Genomic DNA, 20,795 nt, shown 5'->3' on the forward strand with positions numbered 1-20,795 from the left:
TAGACTACCCAGAATCTGCAAGCATTGGCCAAAATCCTGTTATGCAAAAGGCGTAACTTTTAGCTGCAAACTGCTGTAAGTTAAAAAATCTCCATAGGTGTTATTTTTTTTGCAAGTTGAGTCACACATCTCAGGATGCCACAGATAATGCCTATGGAAATAACTTATGGAAATTCACCACTAAAGGTTCACAGCTTTTTGTTTAGCTGCACAATCCAATTTCAGCTGTTACCTTTTCACAAGACAACTTCCAGAAACACCCAATTAGCCATGACGCTGGCCAGATTGCTTGGGGAATGCTGAAGGCTGTAGTTGTAACTGCTATATATTTTCCTTCATAAAATATACAGTACAATAAGCTTCGTAGAACCATAGAACAACTGAGCTGGAATTATAGTTGGAAGGGGCCTATATGGCCATTGAGTCCAACCTTTTCAGATTTAGCTTAGAAGGTTTGGATTAGGTGAAATAATGTAAGATAACTGTCTACAACTGTTTGCCTTGATAACTAAACAGAGCATCTGAAGTTAGAAGCAACATACCTCTGAGAACCAGCTGAGATAAACAGATTTGGCCATTTGCCTTCATGCCTGTGCTATGAGCTATTAGAAGAATTTATTGGGCTGGTGGGTAGAACTTTGGTGTAATTCAGTTTTACTTCTGTTTGTATCCACTTTCAATCATTTCACACAAGTCCTCTGTTTTGAAACAGAGCATGATATGCATAGGTATGGCAGCTAACTTTTCAAATTTACTGTGCATAGGTGTACATGGTCTAACATATGTCTTTCCTGTACATATACTTTACACGGGCTCATTGTGGACATCCAGCTAGATTTACCGACCAGGTTACAGCAGTGCTACAACAACAGATGTTCCCCACACCATTCTGTTGGCCCCTTCAGTTCTAAATAAGCATGTTATGCTCTGCATTGTCTGTGAGAATGATGTATATCACTCAGATAATGAGGGCTAGGGGAAAACTAACCATCCTGCCAACATTTACTTTTTATAATTTCCATATAGTCAGCAGCATCGAGATAGAATCAACAACCCTTGTCATTGCTAAACTGTCAGAAATGCAAAACTGAGAGAACAGGATAAAATCCTGATTTTTCAGGGCTGCGACTTTTTAGTACAAAATGTCAGATTGTACCAGTAGGGTTTTACAAGTTCACTGAAAGTAATTTGTTAACATTTTAACATTACTGTGAAAACATGTTTTTTTTAAAATACTTTTCTTCCTGTTTGATACAAAAGTAGTGATTTTAACATAAACACTTTACATATACAGGTAATGTCTGACCTCTTCCAAGGCTTGTGTATTTGTCAATAAACTCCACACTTTTGTTTTGAATCTTTACTTTTCTTGAGTTGCTTGCTTTTTACTGATTACCATGCATTTGGGAACATTCCCCCCCTCATCATTTTAGACCTTGCACTTTATGTACTTCATTGACTTTCCCAAATATTTTTTGCAGTCCATTTAAGTTGTCAGGTAGTAATGCTGTATCACCTATTCGATGTTGTTCTTAACCTCCCTGTTGACCATAAAATGGTGGCTTGGTACCAATGGGATCGTACCCAAATAATAAACATCAGAATAGAGATGGCCTAGACTAGTTTTCTGAAAACAAAGGATATAATATGCACCAAAAGTTAAATTCAAGTTTGAGAATACACATTGCACAGTTCTGTGTATTCATGGCTCTGCCACAGGCTATGGAATTGTGGACTTTAATATGGGTGCTACAGAGAAGTTGCAATGTTTGAAATTTAGTTTTCTTGCAGGATGTTAAGAATTTATTGGATTGAGAAGCTGAGCGGTGAAGAAATACTAAAGTGAATGAATAGACCAACAATGCATAAATATAGAAAACTAGAATATGTTGGGTGTGTCATTGAGAAATGAGAGGTACAGGCTATTATGACTGATTACTGAAGGTAAAATAAATGGGAACAGAAGTAGAGAAACCTACGTATTGGCTGAAGAGCCTGGGTGACAGGTTTGAGAGCATCATTTCTGAGAGTGGCTGCATCCAGGGCCAGGGCGGCCATGATGATTGTCCAGCAGCAGGAACAACAGCTGAAGATGGCTCTGCCTGGGTGCAACACCCAGCTTCTATTAATTCTGCCCCCCACCCGCCCAATTTGGATCTGACTACCCAAATGTTTACCAACAGGCCTGGGTGTTACCTATTTAATTCCTATAAGTAGAACTGTGCATTCATCTACAGTGCTAAACAAAGAAGAAAAAGAATTGTTGTTGTTGTCGTTGTTGTCGTCATCCAGGAAGTTGTGTCCAGCACTTTTTTTCCACAGTGCAGGTAACTGTGTTTCTGAAAGTGCCACTAACATAACAAAGAGTGAAAGAAGTACCTGAGTTATTTGAAAACCTCCTCTGGTATTCCCTGGGAAAGTGGGTGTAATCTGGCTTGGATAAAAGGATATTTGTTAAAATAATCAGCACCACCCAGGTAGTTACACATACCTGTCTCTTGTGATGATGACTGAGCCTGGTCCAATGGACACAACCACATGTTTATTCTTTGTTAATTAATAAATAGTGCTATTCTTATCAGTGCGACAGGAGTTCTTTCACTAATGGATTCAAAGCACCATGAAGGTTAATAATATTTACATATAAGCTTTACTCCAGCCTGGTTAGAAAGTGTGAATGACTCTTTGTGAAGTAAAACCAATCAACTATTGATATATGAGGACTAGCCTGAACATCAGTTTGCTTCTTTTACTAAAGAAAACACCGTATCTGGACTTTGAAAGGTTGGGGTTGAGGAGGTGCCTTCTTCTTTTCTTTTTTTCTTTTTTTGAGCAGCATTTCTGTGCCGTTATAAGAAAAGAGGATGAGAATCTCTTCACACTGCCAATCCAAATCACAGGGAAAGTTCTTAGCTGCTCTCTGTTGGGGCCAAATACAAGCCCTCTGTTCTGAAGCTATGGGGTGCTCCATAAGACTCACAGCTCAATGTTTACTCTGAAGTAAGTCCCACAGAGTTCAAGAAGACTTACTCCTCCAAAAGTGTGCATGGGATTGTGCTTTTAACCTCTGTATTAACAAAATGCTATGCTTCTGCTCTTAGAAAACATTAAACCATGACACAAACGTGTGTGTGCGCGCACATAAACATTGTGAAGTAAAATCACAATGAAGTAAAATTAACCAGCCATTGATAGAAGGACTGACTAGGCCACAGAGAGAGAGAGAGAAAGAGAGGCGAATCCTTTCAGAAAGGAAAAGTACCACATAAATGGCTCATTGGTTTATGATCCAGTCCCTTCGGCACTTACAAGTTAACATGTGACTCAGGGCGAGTGTTTTTATATGGCACAATTTTATTTCAGGGACATTCAATGACTTAATCTGCAAAAAAATACATATTCCCTCTTTGTGCTTGTTTGCTTCATCTTTTGGAGGCTAGTCTCCTAACACAGCACCCCTATTGTGAGATGCAGGGCTGGAACAGCTGCAGCTGTCCCACCCGCAACCCATGACAAAGCCCATTTGTTAATCAGACATGTCACATGGCCTGTGGCCCCCTTCTCCAGCCATCCCCACCGCCTTCAAAAGCAAGATCTACCCATTCAGTCAAAAGAGCTATTCTCCAAGGATTTCTTAGGAACTCCTGTCCCTCTTTGGTGAATCGGGGTGTGTGTGTGTTGAAAGCAGGGTGTTTGCGTTTGCCTCAATGCCCAGATTGAGAAGGTGGTTGCTCCAGCCAGAGATTAGCAAAGTTACATTTCTGGACTAAAGTCCCCCATATTCTATAGTAAGTATTGTTGCCTGGAATATGAATTCACTCCCACCTTCCACCAAAATAACTTTTTGATCTCTAGGTCTGGCTTTAGATTAGCTTGGAGGGGTTTTTCAAAGAATGATCTGTGGAGATAAAAACTATTCTATGGATCAGAGGGACGATTTATGGCTAGCTGACAGGTGTGGCCTTAAAGAGCTGGACAGTGGCTTCCCTTTAAACATTAACAATAATACTGGTATGCCAACAAACCTTTGCACTTGGGGGGGGAGGTACATTCGACTAACAGCTGTCAAAGCCTTGTTTAGACTTTGCTCTGTGCTCAGAAAAACAGAAAAGCTGCACAACACAGGCTGAATCCACAGGTGCTCTCCTGTACTAAATCAGGGGCCATCCATAAGTGGCTCAGGTGTTTTAAGTGTTGCAGGAACTGAAAATGTACCTAGACCAGTGGTTGCAAATCTTGGGTCCCCAGATGTTCTTGGATTAAAACTCCTAGAACATTTCAACTAGCTGTGCTGGACAGGATTTCTAGGAGCTTTAGTCAAAGAACATCTGGGGACCCGAGGTTGGGAACCACTGAAGATGCTAGACCATAGGATGGGGTGAGCAAAAACTCAGGGTCCAAAGATGGCATCACATCCACACCTGACCTTGAAGGACTAAATCCATTCATATGCTCTGTACACTCCCAGGACAACTTTGTTTTAAAAAATTTTTTTAATCTTTCATCCTCTAATGGCAAAAAAGAGGGTAGTTTTTTTAATTACATTTTCTTTTAGTATTCCTAATAATTACAATTGGAGAGCTGGAGTCCTTGAGCTGCCCTCAAAACATGGTGAAAGGGCTTTCCACACCCTTAGTTGCTATGTGGAAATATTGAGCCAGACACATGTTCACAAACGGCAGAGTTTGTGGGGAGGGTAGAACCACGAGTTCTGGGAGACACGAGCAGCCCACAGCTTATTGCCCACCCCTCCTCCAGAACGATGCAGCATGTGGACTGATCCCAATATGCCTTTCCACATGTGTAATTGTTTGTTTTACCAAAATGAAGCCACATCCTTCTTCTAAGGCAACAGTTCACTGTTTTGTATCCCCAGGTATTCTTGGATTAAAACTCCCAGAAGCCTTCACTACCGGCTATGCCAGCCAGGATTTCTGGCTGTTGCAGACCGAGAGCACCTGGGGGATCCAAGGTCAGGAACCCACTGTTCTAAGGTGATGGTTCTGAACCTTCGGCCCTCCAGAAGTTTTGAACTAACCGCCAGAAATCCTGCCCATTGGCCAGACTGGCTATGGCTTCCAGGACAACGTTCTGAACATCTGGAAGACAAAAGCTGAGGACGGCTGCACTAAAAGATTTCAAAACCAGCATCTGCGATGAGGCTCTTAAATTCTGCCCTCTCAATTCTCCTAGGAGACCCGTTAGACCACGAGGTAGTGTGACAGTAGTGTGAATGCTTTTGCATTGTCAAAAAGAAGGAAATACATCACTAAAGATGGTAAAACAGGACACAGATCTGCATGAAATATGCATATACCAATCTATGAACATGAATTTAGAAGTAGTAATTTAAATTGAAAAAATATATACAGTATCATCTCACCGATGTGGGAAAGTCTGTATCCAGGTAACATGTAAGCATGCACTCAGTCTGCTGTCCAGGTGCTGACAGCTGCTCTCCCTCGTTATTCTTTATCTTAAAGCAATCCGCAAAAAATTCACTGCGATTCATGGCTCAGCGGGATTTGAGTATAGGAAGATATTCCTATGTCATTCTCACAGCCTTATAGCAGAACTAGTAATTGTTTGGGACTCATGCGCAACCAAAAGACATGCAATTGAGGTATTTCTTATTAAAAACTCATATGCATGCAAGTCATGCATTTAAAAATGAAAACTATTTTTTTAAGTGTACCGGGACTCAATCCATGCAATTCATTTTGTCCCATCTCTCTATTGGGGACAAAACAGGGCCATTGCATTTCAGGGATCCATGGAGATGAGCTATTTAATATTCATAAAGCATTCTGCACAGAGAGATGTTAAAGAAAGACTGCAGTGATTAATTGATCGGTCGCTGCTGAGCGAGAGTGTAACTGAAGAATTACCTTTGTTGGAGAAGATTCAGAAGCTAGCAGGTTTTGTCAGGAATTTGGTAAATAAAAGATTCTTCACTTAACAACACAGTAACACTATTGTGCCTGACTGTTCAACCATTTCTCAGCAAGAATAAAGAAAGGCCATAGAGTTGGTTGGGATGTGCGTATTTCCAACATATTTTCAGCAAGTGGTTTAGGGAAGGCTTGGCATTAGGCCTTGACAGTGGTAACTGTGGAGGCTAAATAATAAAAGGCAGTATGGAGAAAAGGAGGACATACAGGGGACTTTAGATATAAAATAGTGTCTTCTTAGAGTTAATGAGACTGTATTTTAAAAAACGAAGCTGGTTTCATTATCATGGCTTCCCCCAAATAGCCATGGGAATTATAGTTCTATACAGACATAGAAACTTTGGCCAAAGATCCTTACACTTATATTTTGAATAAGCAGGATTGATCTGCTTCATGCTCTCGGCTCCCTCCCCAGCATTGCCAGACACTGTAAGTGTGTGATGTTCCACTAGATAACGAAAATGCTGAGGCATATCTCTAAAGCATTTCTCAGGCCTTTGATAGCTGAAGTAAGTTCTTTTTCTCTTTCCTAAAATGATATTAAAGAACATATTATATTTCATGTCTTTCCCTAAAACACATTACTTTTTAAGGGTGTGCAAAATGATAGCATAATCAGAGAAGCCCCCACCCTTTCTTCAATGAGTCAGGGATGGATGAAACTTTCAGCCTTATGCTTCCCCTTTTTTCAAATCACAGGTTCTTTCACCATCTTGTTTATGCGGACATTTCTGGATTTTATAAGTTCTTTTTAAAGAATGAGCAACCAAAATTCTCCCAATTTACCTCACAAATTTAATTGGTACAATTATTGCCTATTTATGTCATTCATACTACACCTCCCTGCTGGAAAAAAAAGCACTCGGGGTGACTAATAATAACAATATTAACTCATTTAAAACAAAAGCTAGTTTGTTAAAGACGTAGTAAAAACACAACACATCCTTGCGCCCAGCCAACTGGAAACCCTTTAGCCACAGACCAGCTCACTGTTTTGGCTTACCACGTGATTATTAAAGATGAGGAAGCTGGCAGAAGAAAAAGAGGTGGCAGCTGTACTTAAGCATCACAACATGACTGAATACACAGGGGCTGAAATCCTGTTGCTCGGTGCAGTAAGTCACAACTGGAGTAGGCCCATTTGAATCAATGGCAATTATGGAGGAACTGACTCAAGAAAACCCAATGATTCAACAGGCCCACTCTAGACGGATTTACTACACTAAGTAACCAGATTTCAGATACTGTAGTGGTTCAATACTCAGCATTTAAATCCTACACACATCAAGACTTCTGCTTGGTGGATGAAAGAGGTCCAACAGAAATAACGCAAGCTCAGTGTGACTGAGTTAATTTTAATTTTTAATGAATTGTTTAATGTTTTAAAATTAATTTCTTTCTCATGGCACACTAACTGTTCATGTCTGGCATAGTAGTGGGATCCAGGAAATGGTTTGGTAATGGCTGCCTTAGATCTGTCTGCAAAGTACAGCCTCTAAGGAGTCTTTGGTTCAGAACAAAGGCAGAACTGACTGGGAACCGGTTTAAATTTGTACTGTCAAGAGGCAACTGGAGTCTCTTCACTATTATTTTGCTCTTGCCTTTTCATCTCAGTAGTTTGCAGTAGTTCCCACAGTATTCTAAGCCAGTAAGATATACAGGTTTAAACACAAAAATAATGACATAGGCTATTCTCTGATCACAACTACTGTAATTGTCTCCCTGAAGTAGAGGCTTTGGACATAATGCGTTACAAGTAACAACATTACCTATAGGGATAAAACCTTTGAGTCAGTCAGAATGGGGGGGGGGGCATACAAAAACACTTTGATTTTCAGCGTCTTCATAACTTTATCATACATAACCTCCAATATGCAAATTAGTTCAGGGATTTCAAAACAGAGGGTAATGGAGCATTTCTATTCCCTCATTTCTATTACCTCTGTTTGACCCTTGCATGCCTCATTGATATTCCAGCATTATAGGTTAAAAATAAATACATAAAAATAAAAAGACAAAAACATGGTGGCAACTTAAAAACTGTTATATTTCAATGTGAGCTTTTGTGGATAAGTCCACTTCCTCAGACATAATCAGTGGGCTTGTCTTCAAAAGTTCACATTAAAATAGAACAGTCTATTAGCCTTTTAAGGCTTATATTAGGCTACCTCTTCTACAACTATGATATTCCAGTGTCTTCTCTTGTGCCCGAAAGGCTACTTGATGATTTGATCATCATCATCTTCACTATCATTGTCATGAGGATGTGATAAAATAGTGCCACTCTACATAGATCTGATGAATGGTGATGAATCAGTGATGACGATAAACTGATTATGTATCTGATGCATCTGTTTCTCATCCCTACTGTTTCCTCTTGCTGCTGATTTTAATTTATATAATGCTGCTGAGGATGTGATATGAATGTTGATGAATGATGTGAAGTGCCTGCTGCACAGGTCTGATGATGATTTATTTTTCTGTTTCTGTTTCTCAGGCACTATTGTGTTGCCTGCTTTTGGATTAGATTATCTATTGCTTTGACCTCCTGCTTTGTGAAATAGTTTTGAGGGATCTGCAGAGCTTATTTTAGCCTCAAGCCAGAGGGCAGAATGAGGAAAACCAAAATAAAATAACCCAAGGTTCAGGTATTTTCGAGTTTACAGAAAGAGTCCGTGCCAGAATGACACTAAAACAAATTAGATGGTCCCCCACCTTGAAAGAACTCTCAAATCCCAAATGTTTCCCCCTGCACATCTCTCATTAGGTATACATTGCTTTCTCTCCTAATGTTTCTAATGTCTACACTGGCAGGCAGCATTAATCTGTTGTCTATTACAGCAAAATTCATGAAGAGTCTTGTCTTGTGACTTAAGACACATTAAAGGCCAACAAATTTCATTTTGTTTTGCCTAAACGTTCATGGAGTGCACCTCAGTTTTTAAAAGTAACATGCCAACTATTATGGTGGGGTTTTTTTGGGGGGGGGGGAGCGGGATAAGAGTAACATTTATTTCTATCTTACTGTCGACATGCCCATCTCCTTTCTAATTAATAAACAACTATTTAAGCAAGAAGTTTCAGCTTCCACCACCTTCAGTAAAGGTAAAGGTAAAGGTTCCCCTTGACATTTTTAGTCCAGTCGTGTCCTACTCTAGGGGGCGGTGCTCATCCCGTTTTTCAAGCCGTAGAGCCAGCGCTTGTCCGAAGACAGTTTTCCGTTGTCACGTGGCCAGCGTGACTAGGGAGCGCCGTTTTACTTTCCCACTGAGGTGGTCCCTATTTATCTACTCGCATTTGCATGCTTTCAAACTGCTAGGTTGGCAGGAGCTGGGACAAAGCGATGGGAGCTCACTCCATCGTGTGGATTTGATCTTACGACTGCAGGTCTTCTGACCCTGCAGCACACAAAGGCTTCTGCGGTTTAGCCTGCAGCGCCACCACGTCCCACCACCTTCAATACCCCTGATAAAAGTACTGTATGCTGTTTCCCAGATGACCGTTGGAGAACTCAGTGCAATGGTTCCCAATCTTGGGTCCCCAGATGTTCTTAAGACAAAAACCCCCAGAAGCCTTCACCACTAGCTGTGTTGGCCAGGATTTCTGGGAGCTGCAATCCAAGAACACCTGGGGACTCAAGGTTGGGAACCACTGCCCTAAAGGATGATACAGTATACTCCTAGATCCCACTCTCTGTATCGTGTTCATCTGTTGTTCCAAATTCTTAGTCAAGACGGAAAATTTATGGCTTCTGAATCTTATACACAGATGTTTTGCCTACCAATTGCAGATGGTATCCAGGTTGTCTATGCTTAATGAGATAAATTACATTGCAGATCCTACTGACAATGTTTTGTTTAATCCAGTAGATCCTGCCAATCAGAATGCTAGTAAAATGCTAGTCTCCTTCGGAACACACAGATTACACAGCATTTGACATCACAAGAGTGGGATCTAGGATTTCTGACTGCTGTTTTGACTGCAGGTCTTATCAGTGATCTTCATAGATTTGGTGACTGGTGGAAAACTATCACAGGGCACCTGCCGATGGCTTTTGTGGGATACCTAGGATTTGCTAAGAATGACTAGCTTTCTATAACTGCCTTGTCATAATTTGGAGATGCTAGATGGAAATCTACCACGAAAGGAAAGCATCACCCACTCTTGGATTTATAATTCTGATGGCATTCCCTTGAATAGGAAGTAGCTCTTATTATGTCAGAATCAAAGGGAATCAGAAGTGGCATCTGATTGACAGATGATAGTGCAGAGGGATCTGGGAACTGGGGTAGGGAAAAAGACACAAAAAGAGGATGCAGATGAGGCTATAAAACAAGGGCAAATTAGCAAAATTAAAGGAAGAAAAAGAGAGAGGAGGAAATATCACGGCACTTTAATAAATTTATTTCAGTATGAATGTTGGTGGATCGAAACCCACTGCTTCAGAGGCAACGAATGTGTGGTCCTCCAGTTGCTTTTGCTCCCAGTACCCACCAGCCCAGTCAATGGAGGATGATGGGAGTTTAAATCCAGCATTGGCAAGACCACAGAAGTTATCTGTAGACAGAAGGGGTGGTGGTGGAGGGAACCGCGTGGTGCAAAAAGACTGGTGAGTTGCGGGGGAGGGGGGGGGGAGAGAGAGAGATGGGACGAGAGAGGGCGGACTATAGTGAGAACAGTGTATCCTATGGAGTGCAGAGGGGAAACGGGTCAAGAAGCCTCTGGGGGTGCGGGAGGAAGAGAAAGAAGGGTGTTGGAAACAGACGAAAAGCGCGGGCTCACAGGGAAGGTTCTGAGAGCCCGGAACTGTTGCAGAAAAGAAAAAGAACGGGTTTGTGAGGGGGGGAAAGGAAGGTTTCACCGTGAGCAGCAGGTTTCAGCGGGAACCGTTCGGGAACAGGGCAGCACACCGACGCCTCCTTACCGGGCAGCACAGCAACGACACGTCGCTGGCCCCTCCGGGAAACGCCAGAGTGGCCCTCGGGCCGCTTCCACTTGGCATCCCCCGCTCTGTGTGTGTGTTTGGTGGGGGGGCGGGACGAGCTGGAGGAGGAGGAAGACCAATTTTGCAGCAGCCTCCTGAGGAGGAGGAGGAGCTCCCGAAGCCGGGGCCAGGTTCGCTCTTGCGCGCGCCCAGACGCCGACACGCTGTCTCGCGCTGGGTGCCTGAGCTTGCCCGGCGCTTGTCGATCCGGAGCCGGCGGTGCAGCCGGAGGGGGGCGAGGGGGGGGGGAGGAAATAAAGGTCCCTCGCGCCCGCCAGGCGGGGATTGGCGGATGGCGCTGCAGCCGAGCGTCTGGGAGGTAAGTTTGCTTTTCTCCTCCTCCTCCTTGCTTCTTTCATTCACATCACCTTCGCCTGCGAGCTGAGAGGGAGCAGCAGCAGCCGCCACCGAGGCAACGGCGAGCGGGCGGGCGGGCGAGCTTCGGCAGTGGGCCAGGCGGGGAAGGGGGGGGGAATCTCCCCTCCGTGCTTTGGCTGGGCCCGGGCTGTGTGTGTGTGTGTGTGGGGGGCGCGCTTGCTTCTTTTCCAAAGTGACGCTTGCCAGGCGGCAACCGCGGCGGGAGCTGCTCATTCATTCATCCTGTGCAGGTCCCCGCGAGGCATCCCGTGTCGGCTGGCCGCCCTGCAAAGCCACGCTGACCTCCAGCCGCCAGAGAGGCGAAGGGGCAGCTTTCCCGGCGGCGGATCCACTGGCGAGCCAAGCGGGGAGGAGGCAGATTGGCCACTCTGGGCTCCCCATCGCAAGGGGAAAAAAAGTCCTCTTAAGAGCCGCTAAGGAGCACAGGTTTGTAGAGGAGGAGTTGCCGAGCCTCTGGGGCGCCTTTTCCCAAAAGCACCGGTTTTATGGGAGAGAGAGAGAGAGAGATCAGTAGCTCGATTGTGACTTTCTAAATATATTTATATACAGTATTTCTAAGTATAACGATTGCTATAGGAAATCCAGGATGCTTGCGTTTCATCGTTTTGCAGAGGCAGTGAGTGGGCATCCCTCTGCTTACGTGTGGGGCTCATCCCTTGTAATAGCAATAGACTCATCCTTTCTTTTTTCTTTTGAGATTAGCCTCGGGAGCTTTAAGGGTGGCCAAAAAAACAAAGCAAAACCAGGGAGCAAAGTGTAGCCTTTGTCCGGCTTCGGGAGGGTTGCGCGGAGCTGAAGGCAAGGCGTTGAGTTTAATTCAACGTCGCCCACAAGAGCAACTTCTCGGCCGGGAAAAAGTTGCAGGGTTATTTCTTGCGAGCGATTCGCTTGGAATGTGCAAGGCTGACACGGATCAGCTGCTGGATTGTGCACTTTCTATTTGCGTGGTGGCGAGAGGCGTATAGTATTCTCACAGAAGCACATGGCTCCTGGTGAAGTAAAAACAAAACTTCTCAGCCCATTAACAGACCAGTTTAGACCTTGACCTTTCCAGGATCCTGAGTTTCGAAAACCAGACTGTTCTAAACAAAATGCCCCAAGGGAGCTATATAAAAAGTGGGGCGAATTTATACTTTTAAAACTATAATGTGTAATTGGATCGGATGAAATAACATTACTGCATATTGCTTTACGGCTGGCAGAATTTCAAGCCCCATCTGCCTGTTGCTGGATTGCATTGCATCTAATCGTTATTTGAATTCTTACCCATTTTAAACTTGCCCTTTTCTTGAGAGCCTTTCTCTGTGGGCATAAAAATATTTCCAGACCTTTCCAGGGCCAGTCATGTTTTTGTGCAGCCAGGACTCTGTGCCAGTTTTCATGGAAGCGAGTCCCACTTTGTTTAGCAGATTTACTCCAGAGTAAATAGGCATACAGTATTGTAGAATTTTCTCAATGTTTTTTGTTACATGTCATTCCTATTTCCGATAGCAGAAGCTGCCTCACAGAAGAGGAAAAGGGGAACTTTGTGATTGATGTGAATGAGACTTATTTGCTTTGGCTGGGTGATGCTCCCTTTGTACCATTAGGGTTCAGGTGTTAGCCGTATTTTGGTCCTGGGGATATAATTTTATAAACGTTGGCACTTATCCAAGAAAGTTAGCTTTGCTTTTGTCTCCTTGAAATCCAGTTGTTAGACCAACTGCAGAAGGCTAATCAAATACGTGGGATTGATATAAATGTTGCTGGTGATGATGATGATGATGATGATGATGATGATGATGATGATGATGATGATGATGATAGTAATAATTGTAGAACTGCAGAACTGGGACCCTGTGGATCATGGAGGCCAACCCCTGCCAAGGAGGGCTCCTAAACCACTGAGCTATCCAGCAGTTCTTTCACCACGCAATAAATACTCGATTCAGTGGGTCTGCTCTGGTTCAGACCAGCAATTTAATCCAAAAACATTTTTTTAATTACTGTACAGTGGTTTGTTTTCAGTGGGACTAATTTTTATCTGGCTTGAGCTTTGCAAGTGTGTTTTATTTGATTTCTTTGAGTGGGAGTTAAATTTCTAAAAATATCTTAGCAACTATAATAAGGGCTCATGAGATGTGAATTATTTACAGTGACAGACATTTAGCTTTCCTGACTTGCCTTCCTCAACAGTGTGTTTTGCTGTTGTCCAAGGAAATAATCTTAACATGAACACTTATTGCCCCTGTGTTTAAGTCCCATGTTGCATAGAGTGGCATGATTTTTGTCACCACGGAGCAAAAGACTTTGAAGACAATTCTCATGGTAGAATACACTTGTTCATTTGCTTTAGATTTCTTTATGTGATTCTTGCACAGGAGAACTTGTGTGGTCAATTTATCTCTACTGCTGAACATGTGCTATTGTTTCTGTTGAACTTAACTATTTCTATGAAATTTTGGGATAATAATTTATGAATAATGCATGTAGGCAACGTACGGGAAAAAATTCAATTTCAGGACATAAAGCTTTTGAATGATTCAGCATTCAGTTCTCTACAGAATGTAAACTTTAATGAAACTGCAATATAAGCAACACATAAAAAAACTAACTTGCCATCATTGCATATTATCCACTGTATATAAACCATACTTTAAAACTCAGCATAAATTTACATGTGAAGTATTGCTTTGATTAAATTTTCAATTCCAGAATAGCTTCATTATGCAGATTTGGCATAAAGGCAATGGCAGTTATAATGCAAGTTTTCCAAGAAAAGTAACATGCAGAATGGTGATCAGATACAGAATTGTCAGTGCAGAAAATTAGTCGTACGTATTGACTGTTGCTGTTTTTAAAGTTTTCAAGAATGATACATAGTAGTTAGAATCAAGGATAATTCTAAAAGTTAAAAGAGATACCCAGTTCAAATCTTGACTTGGCCATGAAGACTCGCCGTTTGCGTGTGGGATGGGTAAAGCCGCTCCTTAAATATTTCACTTTCTTGGAAAGCTCACTTTCTTGGAAAGCTGTACTGTACTAGAATTGCTGTAAGTCACTTGACTTGACAAGTGACCTGATGGTACACAACACTTAAAACTATACAGTAATAGAACAAAAGACACCTTAACTAGGATTGTTACTGTAAAGATGATGGAATAGAAGTCAGGTTCACAGAAGTCAGGTTTTGGCTGCTAGCCATCATTGCTAAAGCAGAACAGACCACCTATATAACAGCAGTGTCGCTCTGAGTGCAAAGTGCTGTGGATCATCAGAGGATGGATATCCTGCTTGTAAGTATTAAGAGTAGCTTTCCCACCCAATACCTTCCAGATACGTTGTACTCTAACGCCCATCATCCGTGTCCTCTCAGCTGGGATGGTGGAAGTTGCACTGCCACCCATCTGGAGGGCAAGAGTTACAGAAGATTGGTGTCAAGACACTTGGCTGACCATTGCTGGATAATTCATTTTGGCACAGCCGTGTGTGCTGTTTCTGTGGACTGGATCCTTAGAAAACTGGTCATGTTCTCCTCCCAGTGAAATCAATGGAATGGATCCATAAAGCTATCTTACGTCCCATTGATTCTGAAGATGCAAAGTCATGACACATAATTTGCTTCCTCCAGGATCCGGTCCCATGTATCTGTGCTAACTAAGCCTTCCTGTTCTTTTCTGGGAAGAAGAGGGAGCTGTCTTGCACCTTTTTCCTGAAACACAGGGCAAAAATATATATTAATGAAAATTGGTGGGAAGCAGGTCACTGGCTTCAGTAGAAGTATTAAATTGCATCTGCTCCAAACAAATGTCTTAAAGTCAGTAGGTCTGGATGACATGAGTCGTAAGTGCCTAGGCTTGGATAATCTCTAGCCTTTTGACACTAATTTTAATTAATCTTGAAAGGTTGGTTGGAATTGGATGATGCAAAGCAGGATGATCCCAGTAATTAAAGGTCAGGTAGCCTGACCTCAATTCCACATGCAAGAATGGGGGAAAAACTGATATGGGATTCAAATCAGCAGGTGGTCAGAAACTGAGCAGGTGGTCAGAAACTGAGCTGTAGTTGTATTAATTGCCCGGTGGGTGACTAGCGAGAATGGAAGGGGGGAGCCCCCTCTGAGGTCTACACCGTCAGTCCAGAGACTAAGGGCAGCCCTGGGAGGCTGTGTCCCTGGCCTGCTAGGAATAGCATTGAGGCAAAGAGGAACCCAGCCTGGCCCATCTGTCAGCAAAAAGAGTTGCCGGGAGTTTGATCCCCACCACCACAAAGAACACTTCCCCTGCCTGTTGCTCTGGGACCGCAAGAACAGCCAGCCAGATATGATTCAGTGCAAAACCACCAGCGAGAGAAGGTCAGCCTGGCACAGAGTAGGTACAGAGGGATGTCTGATACAGTTTGAGCACTTGGTCTCTGACCTTAGAAATCTGTTCTTTCTCTCTCCACAACCTCTGTGCTCCCACTTCTTCTCTTACATGTCTTTGTTCAGTTTGTAATCTGGATGGTAAGAACTAACTATCTTTATTTCTGATATGAGTCCCTTGTTGCCGTTATGTGCCATCAGATCGGAACTGACTTGTAGTAACCCTAATAAAGCTTCAGGATAAGTGAGATATTTGAGGAATGGGTTTGCCATGGCCACTCCTCCAGTGATTTTCTGTGGCTGAGCGAAAATTCGAACCCAGACCTCCTGAGACCTAGTCCCCCACTCTACCCACTACACCACAACGATTATCTTTAGGGAGATAATAATTGTCCAAAAAAGTAAAATGAAAATACAGTAAAATAATAAGCATAGATCTGGTTTATGCATGCCTTACCATGCATTTCAGTTATGCTTATTCAGATCTAAATCTGATTTAATTCACAGGAGCATCGCTGCAGGTGTGTATAGGATTGCATCCCTGATAACTGTGACATCAGGTGATCTGGAGTCTAATTCTCTTTCCAGCTGTGAACATGGGTGTATATAAACCAGCTAGTAGATACTTATGAACGTCTTTGATGTGTAGGAGGGAGGTATTTGTTGGCCTGGAGAAAGTCTATTTTAAAAAAATAAAAAATCCCAGAGCCCAGTTAGGATTGACTATTATTGGTAGCCAACGGAGTGTTTGAGGAAGAAACGTAGGGTTCTGGAAAAAAGACATGATGCCTGGCTAGAACCCTAACAAGGAATGTGCAACACTGCAACATTTTGTTGCTCTTCTCCTCAGTGTCAAATGTAATGATTCTTAGTGTTTATGTATTTCTTGGAGCACTTCACATACATTCCTGCAAAAGCCTTTGTAGTAATCCTGCTCTGTGTTAATAAGTCCAAGAATTAGGCTGAGCGTTAAAAGAGGTGATTCTCATGATGACACCTGACTTGTTTCCCAAGTGAGCTGAAGTTCTCACTTCACTCAAATCTGATTTTAATCATGAAACCCCTCCCTGATCTTAGGCAAGCCACCCGCTTGGTGGCATGCTGAAGGTTTCCACATCTCTTATGGAACATGGAACATGGTCATGCAGGCCAAGCTGGTAAGGGAGTTTGTTAACAATATTGCAGTAAGGTATCTGAGCCACTTTGCAATTTAGCAAAAGCTAAGAATAAGTTGTTGCTGCTGCTTATATTTGCAGCTTGACTTCCTGGCCTTAAATATCTAGGATTCAGCATATTGTGTCAGTTTACCGGATAGTGCAGTTTTGCTAGTGACAAATAACTTCGGAAATATCATTACAAAAACATGGTATTTTGCCACTGCAGCAAGATTAACACCTAACAAAGAACTGATGTGAGTGTTCACGGGGTGATGTATCAAATAAATTCATCCAATAGGCAGGGGGCATGGAACCATACGGTAGCAATCCGTTTCATGCAGTAAGTATCTGCTGTGCTATTCACCTGTGGTGAGTGACAACTGCCCTCAACTGTCTTAGGCAGAGGTGGGATTTTGGGGTTTAGAATGAATGAAAAGCCACACGGAAGAAGGTCTTACGTTTTCTTTCAATGTTTTCCATCATGTTCCAAAGGAGAGCCTCAGAAATGCTAGTGATCTGTTTTAACTAATGAGAAGGACACGAATCTTCTGTGTTCACCCATGTTTCCCTCATTAGTCCCCTTCATTCAAACTATGTTTGTAAAATCCCCTCATGTTAATATTCCAAACTAGAGATGGACATGAACCAGAAAAACAGTGGTTCATGATGGTTTGTGGCTAACCATGAACTACTGCGACGCCCTGGAAAAACGAACTGGTTTGTGGCATGTTTTTCCAGTTTGTGCTTGGGGGGGGGGGACCTGCCTTCTCCTCCTACTCCTCTGCTGCCCATTTGCCCCCTTTCCCACTTGCCCCCATTGCCTCCTTACCTGGTCTAGACATTCTCTTTCTGTATATTCTAGAAACACACAGTTTTAATGCTGCTGCCATACGAAGCTGTGGCTGGAGCAGACTTTCCAGATCTGATGTTTTGTAGCCAATCATTCTCATGCTGGCTAGGAATGATGATGACATCTAGACCAGAGGACACCCACATTGGGGAGGATGTTTTAGACTGTGTGCAAAGCAGGGTGGATAAAAATCAATGTTTTTTTTTTAAAAAAAATCAAATTGATTTAAATCACAATTTAAATTTAAAACATTGATTTTTAAAGTTTTTTTTTTAAAGGAAAAGAACCCTCCAATCAAATTTAAATTTAATCCACCCTGGTACAAAGTACTGTACTGTAAACTGAAAATATTTTCTCCAGAAGGGCTTCTTTTCACTGGCACAGCGGAAATGCTACATGTTTGAATCACTGGATCCAGTACCAGTTTAGTTCACAGGTTTTCTCATTTGCCACTGATCCTGCTTAGGTTTATAGAATTTATTGATTGATTGATTGATTGATTGATTTGATTTGTGCCCCACCCATCTGGTCTATAAGACCCCTCTAGGCGGTCTTATATTTTATGAACACAACACTGCAAATATTTTATGCAAAATATTCTGCAAATATTTTATGAACACAACACAAACAAGAGCGACCATAGTTTTTTAAAAGTTGAAAAATTCTGCAGCTGGAAGGAGGACTGTAATAACATTGCAAGTTCTGGCCAGTTCGCTCTGTGTCCGACTACCTTTCTTCTGGGAAAACTGTGGGTAAACTACAGTAGATGTGCAGGGTATTCTCCAGTATCCAGATTGCTCAAACTGTTGGAACCCACCCCCCATGATGTGCAACTGGAGAGGCTGTATCTGATGGAGTGGAAACATCACAAAGGCTTCAGGCCTGTAGCTTATGTGCTTTTCTCCACACGGTGGCTTAAATGCTTAAAATATTTACCAACAGAAATTGGAGAACTCAAGCTTTAGCCGACTTACCCCAGAATTATTGTACTAATGAATGGAACTAATTCCAGGTAGATAGTTATCTGTGTGGTCCTGTCTGTTTACAGTTGTCTCATGTCTTTTGATAGCTCAGTTGACTGCTTCAGACGTTAATTACCTTTCCCCCTTTTCTTGTTATTGTAATAGCAATGCATGTTTTAGTTAATCATCATGTGGATTTGTAATTAGCAGTGTGGCTAGAGCTTAAAATGAGGACAATTATTTTTTTCATTATAATTCTTTTGTCTTCTTTCTGATCCAATTATTAATATGAAAAGAGAATTTTGACCCTGCTGGGGCACAGAAATCCAGGGATCGAAAACAATTAACTGTTGGACCATGAATCAAGGCCCTAACTGGATGGGAAGAATCTGGAGTGGAGTCAAAAGAAAACAGAGAATATTTTGAGAGAACTTCACAAAATATAATAATTGAACAACTATGGCACACTACCTCCTCATACTTAATTAAGCTTGCAGTTATTTCTTTCTTATGGCATCTGGAATGCACCAAACAGGTTAAAATGGAAAAGCAGCTCTAGACGAAACAAGCATTTTCCATGCAATATACAGTAGGTTAAACAAATTTCTTGAGTTCAGAGCATAAGAAATAAAATAATACTAGACTGTGCTTCCCGCTATGGAATTCCCCAATTTGTATGATTGAATGAAATATTGAAATATATTGTGTCATATTTATTTCTTATATAGTATACACCACTCTTCCTTCCCCTTCATGAAGAATGTTGTAATGAATTTACCAATTGCTGTGACTTTTTTTTCTGAACAAGCAGATGTAATAATACATGCAAGTAAGGTTGCAACCATAGATAGGTATTGTATCTATGAATGTAGTGCAGAACCTTTGCTCATGTCATCTTTGTCATGTCTTTTGGAGGGGGGAAAACAGTACGGAATGATGCACCTGATAATGCAGAGGCTTGTGAAATCAATAGGCATCTACTGTATTTGACCCTTGTTTGTATATATGCAAGAACAGGATCTGTCAGTGTGGAATCCTGTGTGGGTCTGGGTAAAAGCAAAACCACCGACCTGTGGATCTCATCCCAAGCCATCCTGACAGGCATGGGTGTAGCTGGTGGATTTTTAAATTTTTATCCCTGTGATTGGGTTCCTCTACCTTTTGGGTCAACCCCTCATTCTCGGCGGGAAATGACAATGGAGTCATTTTAATAACTTTCAGACTTTCTTCTTTATTCACATTCACATCCACCAGCATATCACTTAGCAGGTCAAAACCTTTTAACTCTGGCAACAAGCCGCAACTGTCTGAAACAAAGCTCTTTTCATAGTCCCAGGGACTCAACGGGGAGGTCCCCCAAGCCATTCCTTGTACTCGGGTCTCGGTGGGGGGGTGTACTCCATAGGGCGCAGATCGTCCCACAACATGCGTGTTGCACCCACCCTCTCTCGTCAGGCTTGTTGTAGAATCGGTTGTGGGCGGTCTCTAACTCACGTTGTAACTCGAGCTCACGTAGCGCCACAATCATGGCCCACTCTCTGGTCATGTATCGCTGGGGTTTCTCTTCCCCCATCCCGGGATCTGGGAAGAGTCCTCCCACTTGGAGATTAGGGAAGTCCTTTATAACAGTGGTCCTCAATGTTGGACGTCCAGATGTTGTTGAACTACAACTCCCAGAAGCCTTCACCACCACCTCTGCTGGCCAGGATTTCTGGGAGTTGAAGTCCAAGAACATCTGGAGGCCCAAGGTTGGGGACCACTGCTTTATAAGGCTCTGGGTTCTTATTCTCTCGAATGCCCTTCTTTGCGCTTCATTCCTTTTCTCCTCATACTCTGCCACCACTGAACTGAACCATCTCATCTCTTCCTCATTTACATCCTCTTCCCACACTGATACCTCTTGCTCTGCCCATTCTCCCTCTATCAACCCCTCAGCTAAGCAAACCTCCGTCTTTCCTGCTCTTTTATTTCTAATCCTCCTGCCTTTTCGTCAACTGTCACTTCGTTTATCTTTGGTAACCCTTTGTTTGTCTCTCCTCCTCCTCCTATGTTCTCTATTGTTGGGGATGGCACACTGGCATTCTCCGTTCCTTCACAATCCCCCCCAACCCTTCCCATTGAATGATCTAGGCTGGAATAGACTGGGGATGCAGTCCCAATTCCCTCCTGTT

At 42.5% G+C, this 20,795-nt stretch overlaps 1 protein-coding gene and 1 long non-coding RNA gene across 4 annotated transcripts in view; one reads left to right on the forward strand and one right to left on the reverse strand.

Moving 5' to 3' along the window:
* Nucleotides 1–10,989, reverse strand: part of LOC140704779 (uncharacterized) — a 23,332-nt gene extending 12,343 nt beyond the window's left edge. Inside the window, exon 1 of one of the 2 annotated variants that reach the window (XR_012084199.2) lies at nucleotides 10,876–10,989. This is a non-coding gene — a long non-coding RNA (uncharacterized LOC140704779). The remainder of the gene's footprint in view (nucleotides 1–10,875) is intronic. The other variant, XR_013541339.1, reaches the window with a different exon arrangement.
* Nucleotides 10,956–20,795, forward strand: part of PRAG1 (PEAK1 related, kinase-activating pseudokinase 1) — a 66,261-nt gene continuing 56,421 nt past the window's right edge. The window contains exons 1-2 of one of the 2 annotated variants that reach the window (XM_020808999.3): nucleotides 10,956–11,254; nucleotides 11,544–11,739. The gene's annotated coding sequence lies outside the window, so the exon portion shown is untranslated. The remainder of the gene's footprint in view (nucleotides 11,255–11,543; nucleotides 11,740–20,795) is intronic. The other variant, XM_020808998.3, reaches the window with a different exon arrangement.

The sequence above is a fragment of the Pogona vitticeps genome, chromosome 2 (assembly GCF_051106095.1).
Source record: "Pogona vitticeps strain Pit_001003342236 chromosome 2, PviZW2.1, whole genome shotgun sequence".
Classification (NCBI taxonomy): domain Eukaryota; kingdom Metazoa; phylum Chordata; class Lepidosauria; order Squamata; family Agamidae; genus Pogona; species Pogona vitticeps.